The sequence below is a fragment of the Castor canadensis genome, chromosome 11 (assembly GCF_047511655.1).
Source record: "Castor canadensis chromosome 11, mCasCan1.hap1v2, whole genome shotgun sequence".
Lineage (NCBI taxonomy): Eukaryota > Metazoa > Chordata > Mammalia > Rodentia > Castoridae > Castor > Castor canadensis.
In genome coordinates this window covers 99,994,209-100,008,800 of record NC_133396.1, presented here as the reverse complement: position 1 = coordinate 100,008,800, position 14,592 = coordinate 99,994,209, and the positions used below count along the sequence as shown (strand labels likewise).

At 65.2% G+C, this 14,592-nt stretch overlaps 1 protein-coding gene and 12 non-coding genes across 13 annotated transcripts in view; 8 read left to right on the top strand and 5 right to left on the bottom strand.

Moving 5' to 3' along the window:
* Positions 1-14,592, bottom strand: part of Apoa2 (apolipoprotein A2) — a 450,260-nt gene that overhangs the window by 213,646 nt on the left and 222,022 nt on the right. The gene's annotated exons all lie outside the window — the stretch shown is intronic.
* Trnag-ucc (transfer RNA glycine (anticodon UCC)) lies at positions 265-336 on the top strand. Its single transcript has one exon. It is a non-coding gene; the product is annotated as a tRNA-Gly (tRNA).
* On the top strand, positions 660-731 carry Trnae-cuc (transfer RNA glutamic acid (anticodon CUC)). Its single transcript has one exon. It is a non-coding gene; the product is annotated as a tRNA-Glu (tRNA).
* Positions 4,198-4,268, bottom strand: Trnag-gcc (transfer RNA glycine (anticodon GCC)). The gene has a single exon. It is a non-coding gene; the product is annotated as a tRNA-Gly (tRNA).
* Positions 5,297-5,379, bottom strand: Trnal-cag (transfer RNA leucine (anticodon CAG)). The gene has a single exon. It is a non-coding gene; the product is annotated as a tRNA-Leu (tRNA).
* Positions 5,829-5,900, top strand: Trnad-guc (transfer RNA aspartic acid (anticodon GUC)). The gene has a single exon. It is a non-coding gene; the product is annotated as a tRNA-Asp (tRNA).
* Trnag-ucc (transfer RNA glycine (anticodon UCC)) lies at positions 6,433-6,507 on the top strand. Its single transcript has one exon. It is a non-coding gene; the product is annotated as a tRNA-Gly (tRNA).
* On the top strand, positions 6,831-6,902 carry Trnae-cuc (transfer RNA glutamic acid (anticodon CUC)). Its single transcript has one exon. It is a non-coding gene; the product is annotated as a tRNA-Glu (tRNA).
* On the bottom strand, positions 10,375-10,445 carry Trnag-gcc (transfer RNA glycine (anticodon GCC)). Its single transcript has one exon. It is a non-coding gene; the product is annotated as a tRNA-Gly (tRNA).
* Trnal-cag (transfer RNA leucine (anticodon CAG)) lies at positions 11,473-11,555 on the bottom strand. Its single transcript has one exon. It is a non-coding gene; the product is annotated as a tRNA-Leu (tRNA).
* Trnad-guc (transfer RNA aspartic acid (anticodon GUC)) lies at positions 12,016-12,087 on the top strand. The gene has a single exon. It is a non-coding gene; the product is annotated as a tRNA-Asp (tRNA).
* Trnag-ucc (transfer RNA glycine (anticodon UCC)) lies at positions 12,620-12,694 on the top strand. Its single transcript has one exon. It is a non-coding gene; the product is annotated as a tRNA-Gly (tRNA).
* On the top strand, positions 13,018-13,089 carry Trnae-cuc (transfer RNA glutamic acid (anticodon CUC)). Its single transcript has one exon. It is a non-coding gene; the product is annotated as a tRNA-Glu (tRNA).

Below are 14,592 nucleotides of genomic sequence, written 5' to 3'. Positions count from 1 at the left end.
CGGGCCGTGGCGGCGGCGTCGCTGGGCCCCGCGCCCGGCCCCACGCCGCAACGTGGAGCCGAGGGCTCAGTCGGGAGCAGCACGGCTGCAGCAGAAGGCCGGCGCAGCGGAGCTGCTGGGCTCTGGGCTGGGCTGGGCTGGGCTGGCGCTTTTTGGCGCCGTGGCAGCCAAGAGCTGCGGGCGTCGGGCAGGCCCGCGTCAGGCGGTGGCGGCGCTCGCTCGTGGCAGTCCCGGCCGGCCTGTGGGCGCTGGCCGGGCCGTGCGGCGTTGGTGGTATAGTGGTGAGCATAGCTGCCTTCCAAGCAGTTGACCCGGGTTCGATTCCCGGCCAACGCAGCGGGCTGACCTTTTGCCGAGACCCGGGGCCGCAGAGGGCGGCCGGGCTGGCACGCAGCTGTGCTTGCAGGCGCGGGAGGGTGTGTGGCAGAAGGAGGCGCGGCGATGTTTTGAGGGTGCCCCGAGCAGGAGGGGAGCTGCTAAGGCTGAGGGCGGTCGGGTTGCCAGGGGCGCCGGGTGGGCTGGCGGGATTTGGTTAGCAAGTGAAGCCCAGCCGGCGGTGCAGGTGCCAGGCGCCAGGCGCCAAGCTGCCAGCTGCCAGCTGCCAGCTCGAGAGGAGGCGCTGGCTCCAGGGCGGGAGCGCGGGGCACGCAGGCCGACGCTCCCTGGTGGTCTAGTCGTTAGGATTCGGCGCTCTCACCGCCGCGGCCCGGGTTCGATTCCCGGTCAGGGAAGCCTTTCTTCTTCTTCTCCGCCGTCCACCACCGACGTCGGCTTCGTCTTCGCACCACACCTCCCCTTTTGGCCAACAGGCCCGCCCGGTCCACCTACGCCCCAATGAGACGGGATTTCCCGCCCAGCCCTTGTCCGTCAGCGCTTCCTTTTCTCCTGGCTGGCCCGCTCGCCCGCCCTCCACCCATCTTCACCCTTCAGCGTGTCCCCTCTTCCTTGCCCTAGGCTCACCCAAGGGCCCTCGCAGCCCCACGCACACAGGCCAGGTCAGCCTCTCTACTCCTCTGGCTGCCAGCGGACCCACCACCCTCCACCACCACCCCCATCGCCGTCACCACCACCCCCATCGCCACCACCACTACCACCACTACCATCACCAGCGGCCAACAGCACCCACCCACCAATGCAGGACGATCGCTGGTTCCTCACTCCTCTCGCTACAGCTTCCCGCCTCTCCCTTCCCCTCCCCTCCGCTGTCCCCCCAGTCCCCTCCCCTCCCTTCCCCTCCCCTGCCGTCCCCTCTCCTTTCACACAGAAGGCACAAGCACCCACGCACGCACAAGGTGCTGAGAACTGAGGGAAAACCAGAGCGGTTCCTTGCTCTTCATGCCTCAAGAAACACCGTGCCCTTCATCCGCTTCACCTGCTCTTCCTGAGACTTCAGTCACCTTCCCCCTGGCCTCAGCCCATAGATAGAGAGCCTCAAAATCCAATGCACGGAGAGGTGAGTTGGAGACTCGGGCCCTCCCGGTTCCTCGTGCTCGGCTGCCTCCTACAGAAACTCTTGCTGTTTTGTGAAAGGAAACTCCACGTGGATTTCGTGATTGGAATACCACACGGCTGGCAACGCCAGACTGGCTCCTTCGCTCCCTCACCCCTCGCCCCATCGCCCCATCGCCCGTTCTCTCACTGGCTGCTTCCTCCCTCATGAACTCCTCTAACCCGCCCGCTCACTTTCCCAATCAGCCACCCACTCCTTCACTGCTTCTCTCACCCTCCCACCTAGCCACCCACTCATTCGCTCCACCACCCTGCCAACCCAGCCACCCATCCACTCAGTAGTGGGGGCCTCTAAGGGGCCAGGACTGTCCCACGACACTGCTCGGTCAAGGGCTCCACCTGTGTGTGACAGCGGCTTTGAAGGGGGTGCCGGTGGGGGTGTGTGGGGGGGAAGGCCGTCGGCGCTAGCGGAGCCTGAGCCAGGGAGGCGGAGGTGTGTGGAGACGTGTGGGGAGCTAGACCACCGGGTGGGCGTTTGGCGGTAGCAGAAGCCGGGCGATGAAGAAATTGGTGGTGACACAGCCAAGGGCCAAGCTGACCCGAGCGGGATTGGGCCATGAGGGTGGGGGGACATTGGCTGGCAATACCTAGGCTCGGAATCCTATCCCCAGATGGCCAGGGACAAATGGAGAATGTCCATCTACACAGCGCCTAGATTGGATGTGTTGGAGTAGTTCCCCACTGCCGCCTCACCACAGGGCCACCCGGCTCTTCATCCCTCTTTCCGGCTTGCTCTGTGGCTGCTCCCCAAAGTCAACCGCACAGCTCAGTCGGCTGGCTGCCCAAAGTTTGTTGACAGCGAAGATGACCGCTGACGTCCAGTCAAGGACCCATAGTGTGCTGTGGGCGGGACTAGGGCGAGGTCAAGGCGCCGCGGCCGCGCCCGGAGAGGATTCCCTATGGCGATACACACCCCGACCGGCGGCCAGGGCAGTTTTCTTGCCCGTGGGTCTTGGGTGGATGAACGGGAACCGTCGTCCCGGGCGGGACACCGCGCAGGCCGGGACAAAGGTCGTGACAGCAGAAAGAGGACAGAAGGACACATGGCGCCCGGGCTTGGATGGTGGCTAGAAGAGGTGTGTGTGTGTGTGTGTGTGTGTGTGTGTGTGTGTGTGTGTGTGTTTGTGTGTGTGTGTGCGGGAGAGTGCGCCCAGGTGCGAGCATGATGGGCGGGCAGGGCTGAGAGCCCCGCTGGCAGTCGGGCAGAGATTCTGAGGACCACCCCATGGATGGGAGCGTGGGAGCGACTCGCCCGAGGATGGCGCTGTCCTCCGCTTCCACTGTGGACGAGGGGCTGGCTCGAGATCCCAGGAGCCCTGGGAGGCCAGGTCAGGGGAGCTCCAGCGGTCAGACGTTGTCAACTGAGGACCTGGGAGACAGGGGCATGGCGAGGGATGCCTGGCGGCTGGGTGGGGAGCCCAGGGCCTGGGTAGGGGCAGCGGGCCTGCCGGGAGGGCGAGTCTGGAGGCGGAAAGGAACATCCGATTGGCGACCGGTGGAAGGAAGATCCAACCCCTTGTGGTCAGAGAGGTACCCGGTGACCCCCCGGGCCAGATGGTCTGGAGGCGACCAGAATAACGAGTGGCTCTGGGGTGAGTCGGGAAGTACTCCAGGGTGCCAGACAGTGCACAGGGAGAGTTGTAGAGACAGGGAGACAGAGTGAAAGAGAGATGAGAGACAGAGAGAGTAGAGGGAGAAAGATAGACCCAGAGAAAGAAGACATTACCAGACAGACAGACAGACAGACAGGGACACACAGACAAAGACAGCTAGAACGAGAGCCAGAAAGAGAGACGGACAAAGGGAGAGAGAGGGTGAAAGAAAGAGGAGAGAGACAGATGAGACAGATGAGACAGAGATAGACACAGAGAAAGAGAAGACATACACAGACAGACAAAGGGAGAGAAAGAGAGGAGAGAGCGAGAGAATATCCAGGTGATGTGAGAAGGAGGTAGGAAGGGCAAGTGGACCAGAATCGTGAATAATTCCCTGGGAGGCCACACATGGGCTTGTCAGGTATGTGTTTGGGGGCCTAGATTAAAAGAGACCCAAGGGACAGATGCAGGTCAGAATCCTTGAGCAAAGTTGTGGGTTGTAGGGCGTGAGGGGCGGTTAAGGTGGTTCGGAGGGATGAGAAGACTTGTCGTGGGTAAGCACAGCCTAGAGAACATAGAGTGTGCATATGCGATGATGTTAGTGGAGGTACTTTGAGGTCCCTGGTGTGCTTGGATGACTGCGTGACCGTGTAGGAGACACACGGCGTGTGACTGTTAGGAGAGAAGACTTCCTGTCTAGAGGTTTGGGAGCCATGGGCTTAACTTTCAGGGTGAAGAAAGGCCAAGGGACAGGGCGAGTGAGTGCAAGGATGCATTGCGGTTGGGGACGCCTGGACGCAGAATAGATTGCTGGTGACAGAAGGGCGAGGGAGAGCGAGCGAGAGAGATGCAAGGGATGAGGAGGCAGGTGTGAGAGGCGCCAGGGGTGAGGGAACTGTCTTGCAAGGGGCCGGCGGGTGGGACCCAGTTGGGTGAGTCGCGTGTGAGGCGAGCCCAGACGCAAGCGAGCAAGCGAGCGGGGCAGGTGCGTAGGTGCTGGTGCAGGTGCAGGCCAGGGGGGTGCAGCTGGAGCGGAAGGAGGCTGCGCTCTGCTTAGGCGCTGGGTCTGGAGGACCAAAAGGGGACCAGGCGCTGCATGGGCCGGGAATCGAACCCGGGCCTCCCGCGTGGCAGGCGAGAATTCTACCACTGAACCACCCATGCACCGGCGGCGGTCGCCATCCGACGCAGCCACAGCCGGCGCTCACCAGTTGTCCCGCGGGACACTGGTCCCCGGTCGGAGGCGAGCTGAGCCACACACTGTTCGCCTGGAGCGTGCACCAGGGGCCCGATGGCGCAGGGAGCAAAGGAGCAACCAGAAGGAGAGGCTGCTGGATCGTGGTGGTCGTGGCGGCGGTGGCGGTGCCAGCGGGTGTGTGCGGGAAGGCAGAAGTGTCGCGCGCTGGGGAGGGGCCGGGGGTGGGAGCGGGGAGAAGCGGACTCGCCCCGGTCTGCCCTTTCTCCGCCGCCCAGGCCCGTCACGCTGCCGCAAACGTGGCCCGTGCCTGAATCCCAATCAGGACAGGTGACCTGCGGCAGGCGCTGCTGAGCGCGCCTGTTGTGCTCAGCGCCTCGACGCGCAGAGATGGGGACCCAAGGCGCTGGTGCGCTTGGCGCTGGGGGCCTGGGGGTGAGGTGTGGCGCCGAGGTGGTCTCGGCAGGGGCTTGGAGTTTATGGGCCGGTCCGGGGTGTTAGAGGGCGAAGGTGGGGGGGGGTGGCTATCATTGCGGGTTTGGCCTGGCCTGCCGGGTGCTCTGCGCCTGGGGAATGGGGGCGTCGATGTGTGCGTGTGTGTGTGTGTGTGTGTGTGTTGTGTGTGTGTGTGTAGGCAGAGGATGGAGGGTCTTGTGGGATGGTCGACGTGTCCCGTGGACCCGAATCCCCACTGCCCCTCCTCGCCGGCTCCCGTACCACCTGCGGGCCAAAGAAAGAGAGGCTCTTTTCCTCTGGGGAAAGAGCCGAGGAGGTGATTCAGAGAAACCACCTCTGCGTGTCCGAATGGCCTGTGGCGGAGGGTTGAAGGCGCCGGCGCTTGCGACACTGGGGTTTATGCGCGAGCCTTTCGGGTGGGCGCCAGGAGCGGAGGGGCGGAGGCGTGCGACCACGGGGGCGAGAGATTGGAGAGTGGGCAAAGAGGGCGCGAGCCGGGAAGAGGGCATCGGTGGGCGTCTCTGGGGCTAAAAGGTGGGCTTGTCAGGAGTGGGATTCGAACCCACGCCTCCAGGGGAGACTGCGACCTGAACGCAGCGCCTTAGACCGCTCGGCCATCCTGACGGCGGGCCTGGGCGCGTGGCCGCTCCCCTGGCTGGGACCCGGCGCGGACGCCCGGTACCGTTCCTCGGCGTGGGTGCGCAAGCGGCGGAGGGCAAGCCAAGTCAGTCTCTGCCGCTCGCTGCGGCGTGCAGGCCGCCACGCCCTCCTCCCCTCCTCCCCGAGCGGCGCTTGCTAGTCCGCGCGTCTTCCCCTCCTCCCGGCGCGGTGGCGTCGGAGGCGGCGGGACAGGGCGCACCGGGTTGGCTGGGTGGCAGCCGGGTGCAGCTCGAGGTCAGGTTCCGGACCGGGTCGGCTCGCCTCGCCTTTGTCCAGAGTGCTTTGTTGTGTGAGCGTGTGTCCCGCACGTGCCAGATGCTTGCGGTGGGCAGGCGGACGAGGGAGGGCAGGGTCGGGCGTACCAGGGCTCGGGACAGCGGACTGGCGCCCAGAGGGCGGGGCGGGCGTCGCTGTCCTCGTTAGTATAGTGGTGAGTATCCCCGCCTGTCACGCGGGAGACCGGGGTTCGATTCCCCGACTGGGAGGCAGCCGCCCTTTTTGGCCACCGGCGCGAGGTCTGCGACCCAGCCTCTCGCCCTCAAGGGGCGTGCCCTTCTTCCTCCCTCCGCCCACCGCCACCTGGTACCTGGCCTGCCACGTGGTCGCCCCAGACGAGCGGCCCTGCCCGCCCTGCTGGGCCCGGCCAGGCCAGGCCAGGCCAGGCCCGCGCCACCCGAAGTCCTTGTGGGAATGGGCTCCGTGAGGCCGGCAGGGGCAGGAAAGCGTGGGAGGCGACCGAGTGAGTGAGGACCGTCCTTCTGGCTGTCGGGCCGTGGCGGCGGCGTCGCTGGGCCCCGCGCCTGGCCCCACGCCGCAACGTGGAGCCGAGGGCTCAGTCGGGAGCAGCACGGCTGCAGCAGAAGGCCGGCGCAGCGGAGCTGCTGGGCTCTGGGCTGGCCTGGCGCTTTTTGGCGCCGTGGCAGCCAAGAGCTGCGGGCGTCGGGCAGGCCCGCGTCAGGTGGTGGCGGCGCTCGCTCGTGGCAGTCCCCGCCGGCCTGTGGGCGCTGGCCGGGCCGTGCGTCGTTGGTGGTATAGTGGTGAGCATAGCTGCCTTCCAAGCAGTTGACCCGGGTTCGATTCCCGGCCAACGCAGCGGGCTGACCTTTTGCCGAGACCCGGGGCCGCAGAGGGCGGCCGGGCTGGCACGCAGCTGTGCTTGCAGGCGCGGGAGGGTGTGTGGCAGAAGGAGGCGCGGCGATGTTTTGAGGGTGCCCCGAGCAGGAGGGGAGCTGCTAAGGCTGAGGGCGGTCGGGTTGCCAGGGGCGCCGGGTGGGCTGGCGGGATTTGGTTAGCAAGTGAAGCCCAGCCGGCGGTGCAGGTGCCAGGCGCCAGGCGCCAAGCTGCCAGCTGCCAGCTGCCAGCTCGAGAGGAGGCGCTGGCTCCAGGGCGGGAGCGCGGGGCACGCAGGCCGACGCTCCCTGGTGGTCTAGTGGTTAGGATTCGGCGCTCTCACCGCCGCGGCCCGGGTTCGATTCCCGGTCAGGGAAGCCTTTCTTCTTCTTCTCCGCCGTCCACCACCGACGTCGGCTTCGTCTTCGCACCACACCTCCCCTTTTGGCCAACAGGCCCGCCCGGTCCACCTACGCCCCAATGAGACGGGACTTCCCGCCCAGCCCTTGTCCGTCAGCGCTTCCTTTTCTCCTGGCTGGCCCGCTCGCCCGCCCTCCACCCATCTTCACCCTTCAGCGTGTCCCCTCTTCCTTGCCCTAGGCTCACCCAAGGGCCCTCGCAGCCCCACGCACACAGGCCAGGTCAGCCTCTCTACTCCTCTGGCTGCCAGCGGACCCACCACCCTCCACCACCACCCCCATCGCCGTCACCACCACCCCCATCGCCACCACCACTACCACCACTACCATCACCAGCGGCCAACAGCACCCACCCACCAATGCAGGACGATCGCTGGTTCCTCACTCCTCTCGCTACAGCTTCCCGCCTCTCCCTTCCCCTCCCCTCCGCTGTCCCCCCAGTCCCCTCCCCTCCCTTCCCCTCCCCTGCCGTCCCCTCTCCTTTCACACAGAAGGCACAAGCACCCACGCACGCACAAGGTGCTGAGAACTGAGGGAAAACCAGAGCGGTTCCTTGCTCTTCATGCCTCAAGAAACACCGTGCCCTTCATCCGCTTCACCTGCTCTTCCTGAGACTTCAGTCACCTTCCCCCTGGCCTCAGCCCATAGATAGAGAGCCTCAAAATCCAATGCACGGAGAGGTGAGTTGGAGACTCGGGCCCTCCCGGTTCCTCGTGCTCGGCTGCCTCCTACAGAAACTCTTGCTGTTTTGTGAAAGGAAACTCCACGTGGATTTCGTGATTGGAATACCACACGGCTGGCAACGCCAGACTGGCTCCTTCGCTCCCTCACCCCTCGCCCCATCGCCCCATCGCCCGTTCTCTCACTGGCTGCTTCCTCCCTCATGAACTCCTCTAACCCGCCCGCTCACTTTCCCAATCAGCCACCCACTCCTTCACTGCTTCACTGCTTCTCTCACCCTCCCACCTAGCCACCCACTCATTCGCTCAACCACCCTGCCAACCCAGCCACCCATCCACTCAGTAGTGGGGGCCTCTAAGGGGCCAGGACTGTCCCACGACACTGCTCGGTCAAGGGCTCCACCTGTGTGTGACAGCGGCTTTGAAGGGGGTGCCGGTGGGGGTGTGTGGGGGGGAAGGCCGTCGGCGCTAGTGGAGCCTGAGCCAGGGAGGCGGAGGTGTGTGGAGACGTGTGGGGAGCTAGACCACCGGGTGGGCGTTTGGCGGTAGCAGAAGCCGGGCAATGAAGAAATTGGTGGTGACACAGCCAAGGGCCAAGCTGACCCGAGCGGGAGTGGGCCACGAGGGTGGGGGGACATTGGCTGGCAATACCTAGGCTCGGAATCCTATCCCCAGATGGCCAGGGACAAATGGAGAATGTCCATCTACACAGCGCCTAGATTGGATGTGTTGGAGTAGTTCCCCACTGCCGCCTCACCACAGGGCCACCCGGCTCTTCATCCCTCTGTCCGGCTTGCTCTGTGACTGCTCCCCAAAGTCAACCGCACAGCTCAGTCGGCTGGCTGCCCAAAGTTTGTTGACAGCGAAGATGACCGCTGACGTCCAGTCAAGGACCCATAGTGTGCTGTGGGCGGGACTAGGGCGAGGTCAAGGCGCCGCGGCCGCGCCCGGAGAGGATTCCCTATGGCGATCCACACCCCGACCGGCGGCCAGGGCAGTTTTCTTGCCCGTGGGTCTTGGGTGGATGAACGGGAACCGTCGTCCCGGGCGGGACACCGCGCAGGCCGGGACAAAGGTCGTGACAGCAGAAAGAGGACAGAAGGACACATGGCGCCCGGGCTTGGATGGTGGCTAGAAGAGGTGTGTGTGTGTGTGTGTGTGTGTGTGTGTGTGTGTGTGTGTGTTTGTGTGTGTGTGTGCGGGAGAGTGCGCCCAGGTGCGAGCATGATGGGCGGGCAGGGCTGAGAGCCCCGCTGGCAGTCGGGCAGAGATTCTGAGGACCACCCCATGGATGGGAGCGTGGGAGCGACTCGCCCGAGGATGGCGCTGTCCTCCGCTTCCACTGTGGACGAGGGGCTGGCTCGAGATCCCAGGAGCCCTGGGAGGCCAGGTCAGGGGAGCTCCAGCGGTCAGACGTTGTCAACTGAGGACCTGGGAGACAGGGGCATGGCGAGGGATGCCTGGCGGCTGGGTGGGGAGCCCAGGGCCTGGGTAGGGGCAGCGGGCCTGCCGGGAGGGCGAGTCTGGAGGCGGAAAGGAACATCCGATTGGCGACCGGTGGAAGGAAGATCCAACCCCTTGTGGTCAGAGAGGTACCCGGTGACCCCCCGGGCCAGATGGTCTGGAGGCGACCAGAATAACGAGTGGCTCTGGGGTGAGTCGGGAAGTACTCCAGGGTGCCAGACAGTGCACAGGGAGAGTTGTAGAGACAGGGAGACAGAGTGAAAGAGAGATGAGAGACAGAGAGAGTAGAGGGAGAAAGATAGACCCAGAGAAAGAAGACATTACCAGACAGACAGACAGACAGACAGGGACACACAGACAAAGACAGCTAGAACGAGAGCCAGAAAGAGAGACGGACAAAGGGAGAGAGAGGGTGAAAGAAAGAGGAGAGAGACAGATGAGACAGATGAGACAGAGATAGACACAGAGAAAGAGAAGACATACACAGACAGACAAAGGGAGAGAAAGAGAGGAGAGAGCGAGAGAATATCCAGGTGATGTGAGAAGGAGGTAGGAAGGGCAAGTGGACCAGAATCGTGAATAATTCCCTGGGAGGCCACACATGGGCTTGTCAGGTATGTGTTTGGGGGCCTAGATTAAAAGAGACCCAAGGGACAGATGCAGGTCAGAATCCTTGAGCAAAGTTGTGGGTTGTAGGGCGTGAGGGGCGGTTAAGGTGGTTCGGAGGGATGAGAAGACTTGTCGTGGGTAAGCACAGCCTAGAGAACATAGAGTGTGCATATGCGATGATGTTAGTGGAGGTACTTTGAGGTCCCTGGTGTGCTTGGATGACTGCGTGACCGTGTAGGAGACACACGGCGTGTGACTGTTAGGAGAGAAGACTTCCTGTCTAGAGGTTTGGGAGCCATGGGCTTAACTTTCAGGGTGAAGAAAGGCCAAGGGACAGGGCGAGTGAGTGCAAGGATGCATTGCGGTTGGGGACGCCTGGACGCAGAATAGATTGCTGGTGACAGAAGGGCGAGGGAGAGCGAGCGAGAGAGATGCAAGGGATGAGGAGGCAGGTGTGAGAGGCGCCAGGGGTGAGGGAACTGTCTTGCAAGGGGCCGGCGGGTGGGACCCAGTTGGGTGAGTCGCGTGTGAGGCGAGCGCAGACGCAAGCGAGCAAGCGAGCGGGGCAGGTGCGTAGGTGCTGGTGCAGGTGCAGGCCAGGGGGGTGCAGCTGGAGCGGAAGGAGGCTGCGCTCTGCTTAGGCGCTGGGTCTGGAGGACCAAAAGGGGACCAGGCGCTGCATGGGCCGGGAATCGAACCCGGGCCTCCCGCGTGGCAGGCGAGAATTCTACCACTGAACCACCCATGCACCGGCGGCGGCCGCCATCCGACGCAGTCACAGCCGGCGCTCACCAGTTGTCCCGCGGGACACTGGTCCCCGGTCGGAGGCGAGCTGAGCCACACACTGTTCGCCTGGCGCGTGCACCAGGGGCCCGATGGCGCAGGGAGCAAAGGAGCAACCAGAAGGAGAGGCTGCTGGATCGTGGTGGTCGTGGCGGCGGTGGCGGTGGCAGCGGGTGTGTGCGGGAAGGCAGAAGTGTCGCGCGCTGGGGAGGGGCCGGGGGTGGGAGCGGGGAGAAGCGGACTCGCCCCGGTCTGCCCTTTCTCCGCCGCCCAGGCCCGTCACGCTGCCGCAAACGTGGCCCGTGCCTGAATCCCAATCAGGACAGGTGACCTGCGGCAGGCGCTGCTGAGCGCGCCTGTTGTGCTCAGCGCCTCGACGCGCAGAGATGGGGACCCAAGGCGCTGGTGCGCTTGGCGCTGGGGGCCTGGGGGTGAGGTGTGGCGCCGAGGTGGTCTCGGCAGGGGCTTGGAGTTTATGGGCCGGCCCGGGGTGGTAGAGGGCGAAGGTGGGGGGGGTGGCTATCATTGCGGGTTTGGCCTGGCCTGCCGGGTGCTCTGCGCCTGGGGAATGGGGGCGTCGATGTGTGCGTGTGTGTGTGTGTGTGTGTGTGTTGTGTGTGTGTGTGTAGGCAGAGGATGGAGGGTCTTGTGGGATGGTCGACGTGTCCCGTGGACCCGAATCCCCACTGCCCCTCCTCGCCGGCTCCCGTACCACCTGCGGGCCAAAGAAAGAGAGGCTCTTTTCCTCTGGGGAAAGAGCCGAGGAGGTGATTCAGAGAAACCACCTCTGCGTGTCCGAATGGCCTGTGGCGGAGGGTTGAAGGCGCCGGCGCTTGCGACACTGGCGTTTATGCGCGAGCCTTTCGGGTGGGCGCCAGGAGCGGAGGGGCGGAGGCGTGCGACCACGGGGGCGAGAGATTGGAGAGTGGGCAAAGAGGGCGCGAGCCGGGAAGAGGGCATCGGTGGGCGTCTCTGGGGCTAAAAGGTGGGCTTGTCAGGAGTGGGATTCGAACCCACGCCTCCAGGGGAGACTGCGACCTGAACGCAGCGCCTTAGACCGCTCGGCCATCCTGACGGCGGGCCTGGGCGCGTGGCCGCTCCCCTGGCTGGGACCCGGCGCGGACGCCCGGTACCGTTCCTCGGCGTGGGTGCGCAAGCGGCGGAGGGCAAGCCAAGTCAGTCTCTGCCGCTCGCTGCGGCGTGCAGGCCGCCACGCCCTCCTCCCCTCCTCCCCGAGCGGCGCTTGCTAGTCCGCGCGTCTTCCCCTCCTCCCGGCGCGGTGGCTCGATGCCCGCGTCGGAGGCGGCGGGGCAGGGCGCACCGGGTTGGCTGGGTGGCAGCCGGGTGCAGCTCGAGGTCAGGCTCCGGACCGGGTCGGCTCGCCTCGCCTTTGTCCAGAGTGCTTTGTTGTGTGAGCGTGTGTCCCGCACGTGCCAGATGCTTGCGGTGGGCAGGCGGACGAGGGAGGGCAGGGCCGGGCGTACCAGGGCTCGGGACAGCGGACTGGCGCCCAGAGGGCGGGGCGGGCGTCGCTGTCCTCGTTAGTATAGTGGTGAGTATCCCCGCCTGTCACGCGGGAGACCGGGGTTCGATTCCCCGACGGGGAGGCAGCCGCCCTTTTTGGCCACCGGCGCGAGGTCTGCGACCCAGCCTCTCGCCCTCAAGGGGCGTGCCCTTCTTCCTCCCTCCGCCCACCGCCACCTGGTACCTGGCCTGCCACGTGGTCGCCCCAGACGAGCGGCCCTGCCCGCCCTGCTGGGCCCGGCCAGGCCAGGCCAGGCCAGGCCCGCGCCACCCGAAGTCCTTGTGGGAATGGGCTCCGTGAGGCCGGCAGGGGCAGGAAAGCGTGGGAGGCGACCGAGTGAGTGAGGACCGTCCTTCTGGCTGTCGGGCCGTGGCGGCGGCGTCGCTGGGCCCCGCGCCTGGCCCCACGCCGCAACGTGGAGCCGAGGGCTCAGTCGGGAGCAGCACGGCTGCAGCAGAAGGCCGGCGCAGCGGAGCTGCTGGGCTCTGGGCTGGCCTGGCGCTTTTTGGCGCCGTGGCAGCCAAGAGCTGCGGGCGTCGGTCAGGCCCGCGTCAGGTGGTGGCGGCGCTCGCTCGTGGCAGTCCCCGCCGGCCTGTGGGCGCTGGCCGGGCCGTGCGTCGTTGGTGGTATAGTGGTGAGCATAGCTGCCTTCCAAGCAGTTGACCCGGGTTCGATTCCCGGCCAACGCAGCGGGCTGACCTTTTGCCGAGGCCCGGGGCCGCAGAGGGCGGCCGGGCTGGCACGCAGCTGTGCTTGCAGGCGCGGGAGGGTGTGTGGCAGAAGGAGGCGCGGCGATGTTTTGAGGGTGCCCCGAGCAGGAGGGGAGCTGCTAAGGCTGAGGGCGGTCGGGTTGCCAGGGGCGCCGGGTGGGCTGGCGGGATTTGGTTAGCAAGTGAAGCCCAGCCGGCGGTGCAGGTGCCAGGCGCCAGGCGCCAAGCTGCCAGCTGCCAGCTGCCAGCTCGAGAGGAGGCGCTGGCTCCAGGGCGGGAGCGCGGGGCACGCAGGCCGACGCTCCCTGGTGGTCTAGTGGTTAGGATTCGGCGCTCTCACCGCCGCGGCCCGGGTTCGATTCCCGGTCAGGGAAGCCTTTCTTCTTCTTCTCCGCCGTCCACCACCGACGTCGGCTTCGTCTTCGCACCACACCTCCCCTTTTGGCCAACAGGCCCGCCCGGTCCACCTACGCCCCAATGAGACGGGACTTCCCGCCCAGCCCTTGTCCGTCAGCGCTTCCTTTTCTCCTGGCTGGCCCGCTCGCCCGCCCTCCACCCATCTTCACCCTTCAGCGTGTCCCCTCTTCCTTGCCCTAGGCTCACCCAAGGGCCCTCGCAGCCCCACGCACACAGGCCAGGTCAGCCTCTCTACTCCTCTGGCTGCCAGCGGACCCACCACCCTCCACCACCACCCCCATCGCCGTCACCACCACCCCCATCGCCACCACCACTACCACCACTACCATCACCAGCGGCCAACAGCACCCACCCACCAATGCAGGACGATCGCTGGTTCCTCACTCCTCTCGCTACAGCTTCCCGCCTCTCCCTTCCCCTCCCCTCCGCTGTCCCCCCAGTCCCCTCCCCTCCCTTCCCCTCCCCTGCCGTCCCCTCTCCTTTCACACAGAAGGCACAAGCACCCACGCACGCACAAGGTGCTGAGAACTGAGGGAAAACCAGAGCGGTTCCTTGCTCTTCATGCCTCAAGAAACACCGTGCCCTTCATCCGCTTCACCTGCTCTTCCTGAGACTTCAGTCACCTTCCCCCTGGCCTCAGCCCATAGATAGAGAGCCTCAAAATCCAATGCACGGAGAGGTGAGTTGGAGACTCGGGCCCTCCCGGTTCCTCGTGCTCGGCTGCCTCCTACAGAAACTCTTGCTGTTTTGTGAAAGGAAACTCCACGTGGATTTCGTGATTGGAATACCACACGGCTGGCAACGCCAGACTGGCTCCTTCGCTCCCTCACCCCTCGCCCCATCGCCCCATCGCCCATTCTCTCACTGGCTGCTTCCTCCCTCATGAACTCCTCTAACCCGCCCGCTCACTTTCCCAATCAGCCACCCACTCCTTCACTGCTTCACTGCTTCTCTCACCCTCCCACCTAGCCACCCACTCATTCGCTCAACCACCCTGCCAACCCAGCCACCCATCCACTCAGTAGTGGGGGCCTCTAAGGGGCCAGGACTGTCCCACGACACTGCTCGGTCAAGGGCTCCACCTGTGTGTGACAGCGGCTTTGAAGGGGGTGCCGGTGGGGGTGTGTGGGGGGGAAGGCCGTCGGCGCTAGCGGAGCCTGAGCCAGGGAGGCGGAGGTGTGTGGAGACGTGTGGGGAGCTAGACCACCGGGTGGGCGTTTGGCGGTAGCAGAAGCCGGGCGATGAAGAAATTGGTGGTGACACAGCCAAGGGCCAAGCTGACCCGAGCGGGAGTGGGCCACGAGGGTGGGGGGACATTGGCTGGCAATACCTAGGCTCGGAATCCTATCCCCAGATGGCCAGGGACAAATGGAGAATGTCCATCTACACAGCGCCTAGATTGGATGTGTTGGAGTAGTTCCCCACTGCCGCCTCACCACAGGGCCACCCGGCTCTTCATC